The 12,126-nt window shown below is 40.6% G+C and overlaps 1 protein-coding gene across 1 annotated transcript in view; it reads right to left on the bottom strand.

Annotated features, from left to right (window-relative positions):
- The window catches only part of LOC122806067 (GRIP and coiled-coil domain-containing protein 2-like), a 1,105,805-nt gene extending 1,097,638 nt beyond the window's left edge, over positions 1-8,167 (bottom strand). Inside the window, exon 1 of the mRNA XM_044076306.1 lies at positions 7,980-8,167. The gene's annotated coding sequence lies outside the window, so the exon portion shown is untranslated. The remainder of the gene's footprint in view (positions 1-7,979) is intronic.
- Between the last annotated feature and the right edge of the window lie 3,959 nt (positions 8,168-12,126).

The raw sequence follows: 12,126 nt of genomic DNA, 5'->3' as shown, positions 1-12,126 counted from the left end.
GCCTTTGAGAGGTCAAGGTAGGCTGTGTGAACAACCTTTCCCTCGTCTATGACCTTGGTGACTGTCTCGAAGAAGTCAAACAGGTTTAATAGGTATGATCTGCCCTTAACAAAGCCAAACTGGGTTGGGTCAAATGTTTGGAGTTTCCCAATGTCTTTGTTAATGAGTTTCATGATGATGCACACCATAGCCTTGCAGACCAGGCTAGTCAGGCTTATGGGGCGATAGTTACCAGGGTCAGTTGTGGCCCCTCCTTTGTGGAGTGGAATAACCCTTTTTGTGCACCATTCTATGGGCACATAGCCTGTGGAGAGGCTGAGGTTGAACAGCGTGTTTAGGTGGGGGGTTAGTTAGTTCTGTAGTTTGTGCAAAACGCAGCCTGGGACAACATCTGGCTTCATTGACGCTGTGTTTTTGGGTTTTGAAAGGGCTATTTACACCTGTGCATCTGTGATTTCTGGGACACTACACCTTTCCGGTATTGTTGTGGGCCCTTTTTGGGGTGAGAGGGGGCTGAAGTTTGCACTGAATCTATCTGCCAGGATGTTGGCAATATCAGTAGGTTCAGTACATTTTGTGCTATTTTGCACTAGTTCAGTGTATATCTGCGAGTTGCCACTTAGATTCTTAACATAACGAAAGAAGGCTTTGTGGTTATCTTTTGAATCCTTGGCTATTTTTCTTTCGAAGTTAGCCTTGGATGATTTTATGAGGGACCTTAGTTTCTTACTGATACTGACCAGGGATGTCTTTCCTTCTTGGGATTTGTTTTTTTTCTAAACTAGTTTCCTCCTTCTATTGTATAGCCTGTTTATGGCAGGGGTCCACCAGACTGGTTTCCTTCTCTTAGAGGAGTGAGTCTTGGTTTTGCTAGGGATGTCACGATCCATGCATCATTGTAGGTGCTCATAGAGTGCATTTGTAAAGGTTTCTGCATCTTGGGCAGCGTTATCCTTTAGCATGGGGGCTGTGAAACTTACTGCCTCTGTCTTAAGTAAGTTGAAGTTGGCTTTAGAAAAGTTTTTACTGTGGTTTCCTTAGTTGGGGGTGGTGGTGGGGTGTGGACATCCAGAGTGATTAGTTTATGGTCTGATCTAACCAGTGACGGGTTGACCTCCGGTGTAGAACACCTGTCGCCCATGTTTGTGATGACCAGGTCCATTATGTTTTCACCTCTGGTAGGGGAGTTTACCAGCTGATCTAGGGCGTTTGAGTTGATGAATTCCAGGACGCACTGGGCCTGGGAGTTTGTACTCTAGTAGTTTTCCCAGTTAATGGTAGGGTAATTGAAATCACCCAATATTAGGGTGTTCAGTAAGACCTTCATGTTTTCCAGTGTCTCCAGAAAGGTGGAGTGGTGGTCCTGGGTCATGGAGGGTGATCTGTAGCAGGCCACAATTTTCATTGCAGATTTGCCCAATGTTAGTTGCACATGGATGATCTCAGAGGTATCAATGCTGCGCCACTAACCTGGAGGTGTAGGTATCCTTGATGAATATGGATACACCCCCCGCATTGTGTGTTTCAGTCCATGTTCTGTGGCCGAAACGTGTGGTACGAGTTGTAGCCCGGTAGTGCTGGGGTGCTCTCTGGAGCCTTGAACCAGGTTTCAGTTACTGCACAGATGTCGACGTTCTCCATACTGAGGAGTGCTTCTAGTGCGTGCATTTTGAGATTTAAACTCCTGGCACGGAGTAGCATAACCCTCAGTTTTTTGTTAATTGTGCTGTTTACGGAAGTGGGTTTGACTTTTGAGCCTTGCCTAAAAAAGGTACTATGGGGGCAGCAAGAGCCTTGGCCAGTATTCGAAAGCCTAGGGGTGATAGGTGCAAGTCATCTCTTGCGAAGCAACGCGGCTTGTCAAGCATGTCGTCCCAGCCACTGGATCCCCTTTGAATGACACCAGAAGCTTAGCCAATTGTTGAACTTGATCATTTTTTTCTTTATACCGAGGTATCATTCTTGGTAAGGGCAGGATGCTACTCGGGGGCAGGGTCATACCAGCCTGGGCTACATGATCAGAGAGCTCTTCCATGTATGTTTTCATGTAGTCCAGGGAGGTACATCTCATGTCATTCACACCAACATGAACAATGACAAGAGTCATATTTATACTTGTTCTGGAGTGACCTGAGTGCTTGTGTTATGTGGCGGATTCTGGCTCCAGACAGGCAGCTAACAGTAACCTTCTGCTTGTCCAGCCTAGTGAGTGGGACTTCAGTGTGTCTGACTATAGAGTCACCTATTACTAGTGTGTTAGGTATGTTATTTCGCCTTAAGGGCTGTGATTGTGCGGCAAACTGATTTTGTGTCTTATGTGTTGTCTGGTTTGTGACGGGAGGTGCAGGTTGTTTGGGTGTCTGCTTTGGAGGTCTCTGATGCATTTGCAGGTTTTTATTTAGAGCCTCCGAGTATGGTTTTGTGTATTTATGTGTATTTTTTGCCAGTGCTGGTTTAGTAGGTCTATGTGTGGCTGGAGGTGTGGTGCAAGTGTTAACCTTCTCCTCTTGACTGTCTGTTCCAGTCTTGGGTGGAGACAGCTTAGCCTCCAGTTTGGCTGTATAATTGCATCTCTCGCATATGTTAGTGTTTTGTGGTAGGAGGAGAGGGTTGTCTGTGTACATGAGACAGTTGTAGCATTACCTCAGGATACCCAGATTCACCAGCTGGACTGGAGAGTACACTTGAAATTGCCCTTTGGTCATGCCTGAATAGTAGGGTGAGCTGCTTAATCGCTTGGTTGGTGAGGGGTGAATAAAGAGCCTTGCCCTGCTGGGCAATCAAATGTCAGGGTATATTAGTGCTTGCTATTACGTCTGAGCAAGTGCTGGGCTGTAGGATGCTTTTTGAGTGCTTAGGTTGAGAGTTAGACTAGGTTTCAAGGGAAAAACTGAAGAGGAGACTTCGTGGAGCCGGGAATAATTTAACCCTAGCTAACCGGCACTGCCTGGCGCACAAAACCATGCAAACGCATTTTTTATAGCAGGGAAATGAAAGAGATAGAAATTATCCCAAAATGGCCAATAAACTACTAACTTCTGGGCTGGAGCCACTCCTGCAGGGACAGATAGACTGCTCAAAGCTTCCCTCTCTCACAGGTGAACAGAGAAACTTCATTCTATCCAAGTAAGGTACGGGCAACTCAGAAACTTGTAACACAGTCCTAAATTCAGCACTAGCCTGAAAACTGGACTATACTAGCTTAGAAAGGCGGGAAACAAGGAATTTTTTTTTTGAAAAGATAAGGCAGAAACAGTAAAAAATACACTTAAAACAGCTTTAAATGACTACAAACGATCAGAAAAGGCTATTGCACTTTACTGTATAGCCTACAACAGTTAAACAAATTATTTAAACAAAAAACTACTTTTTAAAAGTGCAGGCAGTCAAGTACAATATGTGAAAAAAAACAAGCTTTTGAATCACAATAAACGCTGGAAAATTGGCATTTAGGCGGAAATCAGTTAAGTACAGCAAGAAAGTACAGAAAAATGATATTTAATCACTCCAAAGTCTCTCTTCTAAGCTAGAAGGCTTGTATCAGTCTAAGGCTTTCTAGTGCTTTCCAGTAGGTTAGTTACAGGAAAGATGGGAAACAAGCACAGATGTGGTCTTTTAAACCAGAAAGTTGAAAGAGATGGACAAACTGTCCAAATGGTCAATAAACTACAATTTCTGGGCCAAGAACCACTCCTCTTGTGGTAGATAGGCTACCTAGTGCTTACCACTCCCACTGATAAGCTAAAAGGCTTTCCTCCAACACAGAAAGGTTTGCGGGGCTCAGAAACTTACCAACAGTCCTGGATACAGCAACTCTGTATCTAGACTAGGCTAGTTACAGGAAAGGTGGGAAACAAGCGCAAGTGCGGCTTTTAAACCAGAAAGTTGAAAGAGATGGAAAAAAACTGCTCTAATGGTCAATAGCTACAATTTCTGGGCCAGGAACCACTCCTCTTGTTGTAGATAAGCTACCTAATGCTTACCACTCCCACTGATAACCTAGAAGGCTGCCCTCCAACACAGAAAAGCTTGGGGGGTTCAGAAGCTTACTAACAATCCTGGATACAGCAACTCTGTAACCAGGCTGGGCTAGTTATAGGAAAGGCGGAAAACAGGCGCAAGTGTGGCTTTCAAACCAGAAAGTTGAAAGAGATGGAAAAAACTGCCCTAACGGTCAATAGCTACAATTTCTGGGCCAAGAACTACTTGTAGTAGATAAGCTACCTAATGCTTACCAGTCCCACTAATAACCTAGAAGGCTTCCCTACAACACAGAAAAGCTTGGGGGGCTCAGAAGCTTACTAACAATCCTGGATACAGCAACTCTGTAACCGGACTGGGCTAGTTATAGGAAAGACAGGAAACAGGCGCATGTACGGCTTTCAAACCAGAAAGTTGAAAGAGATGGAAAAAAACTGCCCAAATGGTCAATAGCTACAATTTCTGGGCCAGGAACCACTCCTCTTGTGGTAGATAGGCTACCTAATTCTTACCACTCCCACTGATACGCTAGAAGGCTTCCCTCCAACATGGAAAGGCTTGCGGGGCTCAGAAGCTTACAAAGAGTCCTGGATACAGCAAATCTGTACCTGGACTAGACTAGTAACAGGAAAGGCAAGAAACAAGAGCAAACACAGGCTTTTAAATCAGAAGGTTGAAAGGGATGGAAAAGCTTCCCAAACGACCAATAAATTATAACTTCTGGGCCAGAAACCACTCCTCCTGTGGTAGATAGGTTACCTAGTGCTTACCACTCCCACTGATAAGCTAGAAGGCTTATCTCCAACACAGAAGGGCTTGGGGGGCTCAGAAGCTTACCAACAGTCCTGGATACAGCAAATCTGTACCTGGACTACACTAGTTACAGGAAAGGCGGGGACCAAACGCAAACATGGGCTTTTAAACCAGAAAATAGAAAGAGATGGAAAAACTGCCCAAACGGCCAATGAACTACAATTTCTGGGCCAAAATCCACTCTTCCCGTGGTAGATAGGCTACCTAGTGCTTACCACTCCCACTGATAAGCTAGAAGGCTTCCCTCCAACACAGAAAGGCTTGGGGGGTTCAGACGTTTACCAACAGTCCTGGATACAGCAAATCTGTATCTGGACTAGACTAGTTACAGGCAAGGCAGGAAACAAGCTTAGAATTTTTTTTTTTACAGAAAAGTAGCTAAAAAAGCAGAAAATACAATTCAAATTGCAGTGCAGGCTAGCACACGAGTGTGTAGCAATACTATGGCAACTACAGTTTAAATAAATGCAATTAAATTAACAAATGACTAAAAACAAGTGCAGAAGGCAGTAAATTAGAAGGCTATTAACAAGCAGCAATAAGTGCAGAGTAAGAGCAACTGAACAGATAGCACGCAGAACAGCAACTAAGACAGTTACAGTAAGAGCAGCTGAATAAAATATGTATGTATGTATGTGTGTATATATATATATATATATATATATATATATATATATATATATATATTTTTTTTTTTTTTTTTTTTTTTTTTTTGACGGAGGGAACAAAGCAGGATTAAGAGGCTACAGGGGTTGTCCTTCCCAAATGCTCTCTTTGTACGCAGTAGGAGTGCCTGAAATCTGAATATGATCTCACTGCACTCAGTTGAGTGTCATGAGCAAATGAGATGAGCCCAGAAGGAGTATCCAAATCCAGAACTATATGAAAAGAGCAGATAAAAGTGTACTTAAATTCACTTATACGTCCAGTTTATTTCAGGTAGATCTTAGCCGGAGCTAAGCTCAGATAATAAGCCCATGTTTGTTGTTCAGTACTCTAACTAATACAATGGACCATTTCAAAGAATTTTAAAATTCCAGATGACTGAACTACCACATCACCAAGCTCTCTCAACTAACTAAAATAAACAGCTTTCTCTATAAGTCAGAAAATTCCCCAAACGTTAACAAGTTAATATAACGCTACTCTCCAATAGAATTTTACTCTCTAGAAAAAAAAATCGCTAATCACTATAACCACATCATCTAATACTGACACTGCACTCAAAGTGTAGACAAACTATGGAACCACCTCCCACACCACTGAAATCCATTCAGAATGTAAACTCATTTAAAACACAACTACAACTTCTCCTAACGGATCAATGGATCTGTCACCGTTATCTCCAGCTTGACATATCATCAAACCACGTCTCATCTTCTAGAAATGCGCTGCAACCAGCATTCACCTATGCCTGCAGAGTTTTAACAGCATCTCCCAGACATATACATACTTTTGTAACACTGCCCATCCCCAATTCTATACTTCTAATATAAAACTGTCTTTCAGTTTTTCCCGGTTAGGGGTCGCCACAGCGGAACTCCGGTCCGCTAATGATTGGCAGTAAATTTTTACGTGCAGGCTTGCCGGGCCTAACGCACAACCTTCAATGAAGGAATGCCCATTCAAGCATGTCGACACACAGAAGATGCTCTAACTGAGAATCAAACGTGCAACGTCTAACTGTGAGGCGACAACGCTACCGCAGCACCACCACCGCAGTAGCTCTATACTTCTAATATAATATCATCTATAATCTTCTAATATAATCCTTATTATATATATATATATTATATATTATATATATTATATTATATATATTATATATATATATTATATTATTAGCCGTATATATAATTGTCTCTAAACCTGCTATATACCCCACTTTTTAACTACAATAGCAACATTTTCTGCTCTAGCTAGCTCTTTCTCTCACCTCATTTTCTTTGAATTTCTAAACCCACTGATACACCTCTTCATATGCTCAATGTTCAACATGTACTAAATGCATAAGTATCTCTTATGCTATAATAGCAGCCACAAATTTCATAAGACTTTAATCTAATCAAGAAATATATGTGTAATTGTCAATGTATATCTTTTAATGTCTGTTCAAGTATATTAATGAATGCATATTTAAAGATGTTTGAAATATGTTGGAGCTTTTCTCCCCAGGCCTCCGATGAAAAGTTTTTTTCTCAAAACCCAGTCAGATAGACCCAATAAACAAAAGCAAAATAAATAACATAAAAGTTTGCTTTGGTTTACTAAAAAGAAGGTAAAAGAGACAACTGTATAGCCCAGATTCATTTCAGACTTGATTCAAAAATGGCACAACAGTGACTGAAGCAGAAGTGAGCAGTGTTAATGGTATAGTAAAGTCATACAAGCTGCTACTGAGGGTTCACAAAAGCAGGTAAAAAAGATACAGAAAAAAAAACAGTTCCATTTCAGTGCACTATTATGTGCCCTGCATTCCCAGATTGTTAATCTAAAACTTTTATTTAGTTTTTAATCATTTGCTAATTGTGCTGGGTAAACTAGTAGAAACAGTCCTTACTGTGGCAACCCAGAACGAACATGTGATTAATTGACTTGTTTAATGTCACAAAGCTTCCAACTGGAAACTGAGGGAATCAAACTCAGGAATGCAGGAATACAAATTGAAGCTTAGCAGCTCACAGATTTAACCTTCTAATCTTTCTTGCTAATGTCATTCACGGTCTCCTTTGCAAAAGTTTTTTTTTTCCTTAACCTCACCTTTTTGCAGAGTTCTACACTCTAACATCATTCAACTTCAGAAATAATGTTTCTGACATCATTTTTAAGCTATACAACCAACTTACACTTCACACACTTCATTTCACACTGTTTGTTACATTACTTTGGGAAAAATAAGCACTTCAGAGTGAATGGTCAGCATATGCAATCATGTTCTACTTAGAATACCCTACAAAACAAAAATCCACTTTTAAAATAACTGTGCAGACTGAAACAGAAGGCAATAATTTCAGTTCTGTAAATTGCTCATATGCAAAATAAATCACTCAGGCTCTTCCAAGTAACAAAGAATAAAACATACTGTGGTCTAACAAGCTAAACTGATCTCCAGTACTTTCAAACCTAAACCCCCTCCTCTATGCCTGGCCAAGGACAAACAGACATGCAAGGAAATCTCAGCTCACCTCCAAACCATGAAGAGATAGTGGCTGGCATAGCATAGTATTGTTATCCTGCTTCCCGAGTTGTAGTGTTTCCTGGAATTCACCATTTGAGGAAAACAGGGAAGCTTACGAATGCAGCTATAGCAACCAAATGAATACAGCAACAAGATTCATGCTTTATATTTTGTAAAGCAAACAAACTGACAAGATGTAGCTGCACATGTGCCTGTAACATAATGACTTCAGGAAAGGGAGGAGCAACATAAGCTGATTTGCTGCAAATTCTGATATGAACAGAGGTGGACAGCCACAAGAGCTTCATGGCTCCAAGTTACATGTTGTCCCTCAGATTAACTACATACCTTATGGAAAACATGCAATTTTCTTTCTGAAGATAAGCAATTATAGTCAACAGGAGAAATCCCTATTTTGAAAAGTTAAACCCAAACTAAACTTTAACTATACATAAAAACATAGATGCTCAAAATAACCTTAGCTTATATCTCCCAGTTAATGACTTGTCCTGCATTGTAAGAGTCTATATCCTCCTGTGTCACACACGGTAAGGGTCATAGTTCAAACCTGTAATTCAATATCAGTATTTCACTCAACCCTAAAGAAAGCATGGCTGTTGCTCCTCATTTTATTGTCCTAGGTCTGACTAGTTCAATACCTGCTCTTGTAAAAATGCAATTTATTTTTCTTCACAGGCACCCAAACCTGTTTTGCCCCTTCTGGACAACATTGCTGTTTCTACTGTGCAGTGACAAAATACACAAAATGTAAACTGATACAAAATGTAAAAGTGTTTAGAACTGCAGCATCATTACAGCATTTTATCTGGCTTTAGTTTATTTATATATATATATATATATATATATATATATATATATATATATATATATATGCATCTACCTGTCCACTTATGTATTGATTTATTAAGGTAACAGACAGGCCCCACTTGATCTGTGGCAAGTTCTCAAAGGAGAGCCATATTCGTCATTCATAACAACTTTGGGAATTTAGCAGGGCACTGGAGAAATTAAAGTCTGATTTTTTTTCTAAGTGCAGTTAAGTGATGTCAGTATCTATTTTTTTTCATTGTCCTTGTTTTTTTGTGTATTTTTCTTTAAATAATATATAAGAAGTAGAAAGTGAAATTGTGCAATGTTACAAGTAATCTGATTTGTTTTGTATTTTCAATAAAGCACTCCTAAGCTTCCTTTGATAAGTGCTACTGGATCTTTAGAATCCTTCAGATCTATCAGTTTTGGCATATGGAATCAAAATTCAAAATTTCATTCAAAAGCCTCCACCTTCGGAATGCAGCATCCCCCTTGTGCTACTCTGTAATGTGTAGTGTCAGTATAGGAACATGTGTCCAAGCTACAAGAGAAAACCCACAACTTTCTATCTTCAGGATTTCACAGACACACACATGCATACATTCCCATGCCTTTCAACTGCCCTTGCTGTCACGATACATGGTTTGAGTCTAGTACTTACCTATGAATGTCCATGACTTTGCCTCATGCACTGCCCTGTCCCTTCTCCTGGACTCTTACAGTCATTCAATAATGCCAGACATTACAGTTTCATACTTAATTTTCAGCTGCTGCTTCTTGCAGCAAAACCTGTTGTTCTATTAATTTTAAAGTGATGTCAGTAATATTTAAAATGTTTCCCTCGTGTCTAGTATCCCCCTGTATTACATCCATTACTCATTAGTCTACGGGGAGTTGAGAGGTATAGCAGCCATCCACCCTTACACACACACACACACACACACACACACACACACACACACACAGATACTTTCCCTACATCAAACACCCTCATCACCCGATCCCACTCATGCACACACACTCACCCATTCACCCATAAATTACCTTCTGCAGGCATTTCCAGTGACGCCTCTCCCCAAAAATACCACATTAGCATTTGCAGTAGGCTAGAGAGACAGCCCACAGCAGTGCTGAACCCCTTTGAGGTAAGCACTTCAGTAGGGCTCTCTATGAATCAAAAACGTCTCTTGCCAGTGGTAAAAAGGGCTTACCACTGGTAATAACATTTCTGAATCTTGGCCTATGTCTACCTATAAGCAACTCACTTTGTGTGCTTTGTTATCAGCTGTGTCAATTTTAAATACACAAATCACAATTATTAGTCTAGAGTTCTATAGTTCTTTGAAGATTTATTTGTTCTTACGTTCATCCTAGTATTTTCTGTTAGGTTAATTTACGGTGATAAAATGTTGCCAACAAAATAGATCACTCCATGGGTCTATTACATGTGCTTGCGTGTTAGTCGCCCAAGACACACTTGTTCGCCATCACTTTCTCAGAAAAGCAAGTGCTCGATCTCCCATAACTACTTAGCCCTCCCAAATTCCAACCCTATAAAACTGTAACCCTAAAGCTCCCATGCAATTTCTAACCCAAGTTCTCGCTCCCATACCACCATCACGACCATGGTACCACCATCGACACTGTACCTAGCACAAAACCCCTAGATGCCTAGTAATTGCCTATGAACCTATGGATATTACTGCTTGGTTCTCTAGTTTGACTCCCAGCTGGGGTGCCATCTGTCAGAGTCTGCATGTTCCGAGTCCTCTGCTTCACGGTAGCATATTAAGCTGCAGTGGAGCTCGAAATGAGAAAATAGAACGGCCGCCATTATTTTATACTTGCTAAGCAGCACTTTTGCTGTTTAGCTAGTGTAAAATAAAATAAAAGTAAAAAAAAAGTGTTTGTATGTGTTTGTGTGCAAAAGTGTATTCGTGTACGAGTGTGAGATCAACTGAGTTACTGTTTTACGCTTGCTAAGCAGCACTTCTGCTATTTAGCGAGTGTAAAATAAAAAACAAAAGCATGTGTGTGTGTGTGTGTGTGTGTGTGTGTGTGTGTGTGTGTGTGTGTGTGTGTGTGTGAGAGAGAGAGAGGGAGACAGAGTGTATATTTGCATGAAAGTAAGAGAGAGAGATGATGGTGTGTATGTATGTTTATGTTGCAGTATGCTTGTGTGAGTGAATGCGTGCATAAAAGCAGAAGAGAGAGAGGTGTGTGTGTGTGTGTGTGTGTGTGTGTGTGTGTGTGTGTGTGTGTGTGTGTGTGTGTGTGAGAGAGAGAGAGAGAGAGAGAGAGAGAGAGAGAGTGAAGATTGACAGCGATCGGGTGATCCCTGGCAGTATCACATAACATCTTTGTGTACCTCTCGACCATACCTCTCAGCACAAGAAATCTGGACAGAGCTACAAATAAATGGGGAAACAAAGGGCTGAAAACAGGGTTGGACTTTAAATATTGCTCTTTATAAACCAAGAAAATTGCTAGAATAACAGGGTTTTTGTTAGAGCATGCATTTGTTTTAAGCAGAGACGTGTATGTGTCATACCTCTCAACCTCTTAGTGCTAGAAATCTGGACAAAGCCTGTCATAATTGGGGAACAAAGGCCCAAAAACAGATTTTAAATATTACTCTTATAAACTTAGAAAGCTGACAGAATAACAGGATTTATGTTAGCATGCATGTTCTGAAAGATTTGAAGTCTGAAACTCAAATGTAAGTCGTTATTTAGTGACTTCAGTGCTCAGATCATCCCAGTGCTTTGCCAGAAAACCACAAACTTTATGAGGAACACACCAAAAATATGAGGCAAAAATCTGGACAGTTGAGAGGTATGTTGGGTTTGGGAGGGTGCTTGAGATGACTACTGGCAGCAGCAGCAGTAAAGAGGTTTACAAACCTCTGCATCATTCAGCTGAAGAAATAAAGGGGGAACAAAGGCTCTAAAATAAAAATGTAATTATTGCTCTTATAAAATCTAATTTCCTCTAACACCATTAACATATACTACAGCAAGTTTGAAACATTAAGCAGAGGAACTATTTTAGATAAAAAATACATAGTAATAAAAAATGCATATATAAGTAAGTGAAACACAACAATTTTATAGACAGCCTAGTCTCTTAAGTGCAATAATGCCCTCCAGGGTGTGTGTTAATGAGAAGTTATGTACCTACCATAACGTTCCATGTTAGTTGTCTTCTCTCGCCTTCCTTCTTGCTGGATGGGTTCGGAGCCGATCCTCGGCTCCGACTCGGCCACTTACTAAAGCTCAAGAGCTAATTTTACCGGCTCGAGGCAACCCTATATCCCATGATGC

This window comes from Protopterus annectens, chromosome 7.part0 (genome assembly GCF_019279795.1).
Source record: "Protopterus annectens isolate FY-2018-M chromosome 7.part0, PAN1.0, whole genome shotgun sequence".
Classification (NCBI taxonomy): domain Eukaryota; kingdom Metazoa; phylum Chordata; order Ceratodontiformes; family Protopteridae; genus Protopterus; species Protopterus annectens.
The sequence above is the reverse complement of the archived record's forward strand: the minus strand, read 5'-3'. Positions and strand labels throughout refer to the sequence as shown.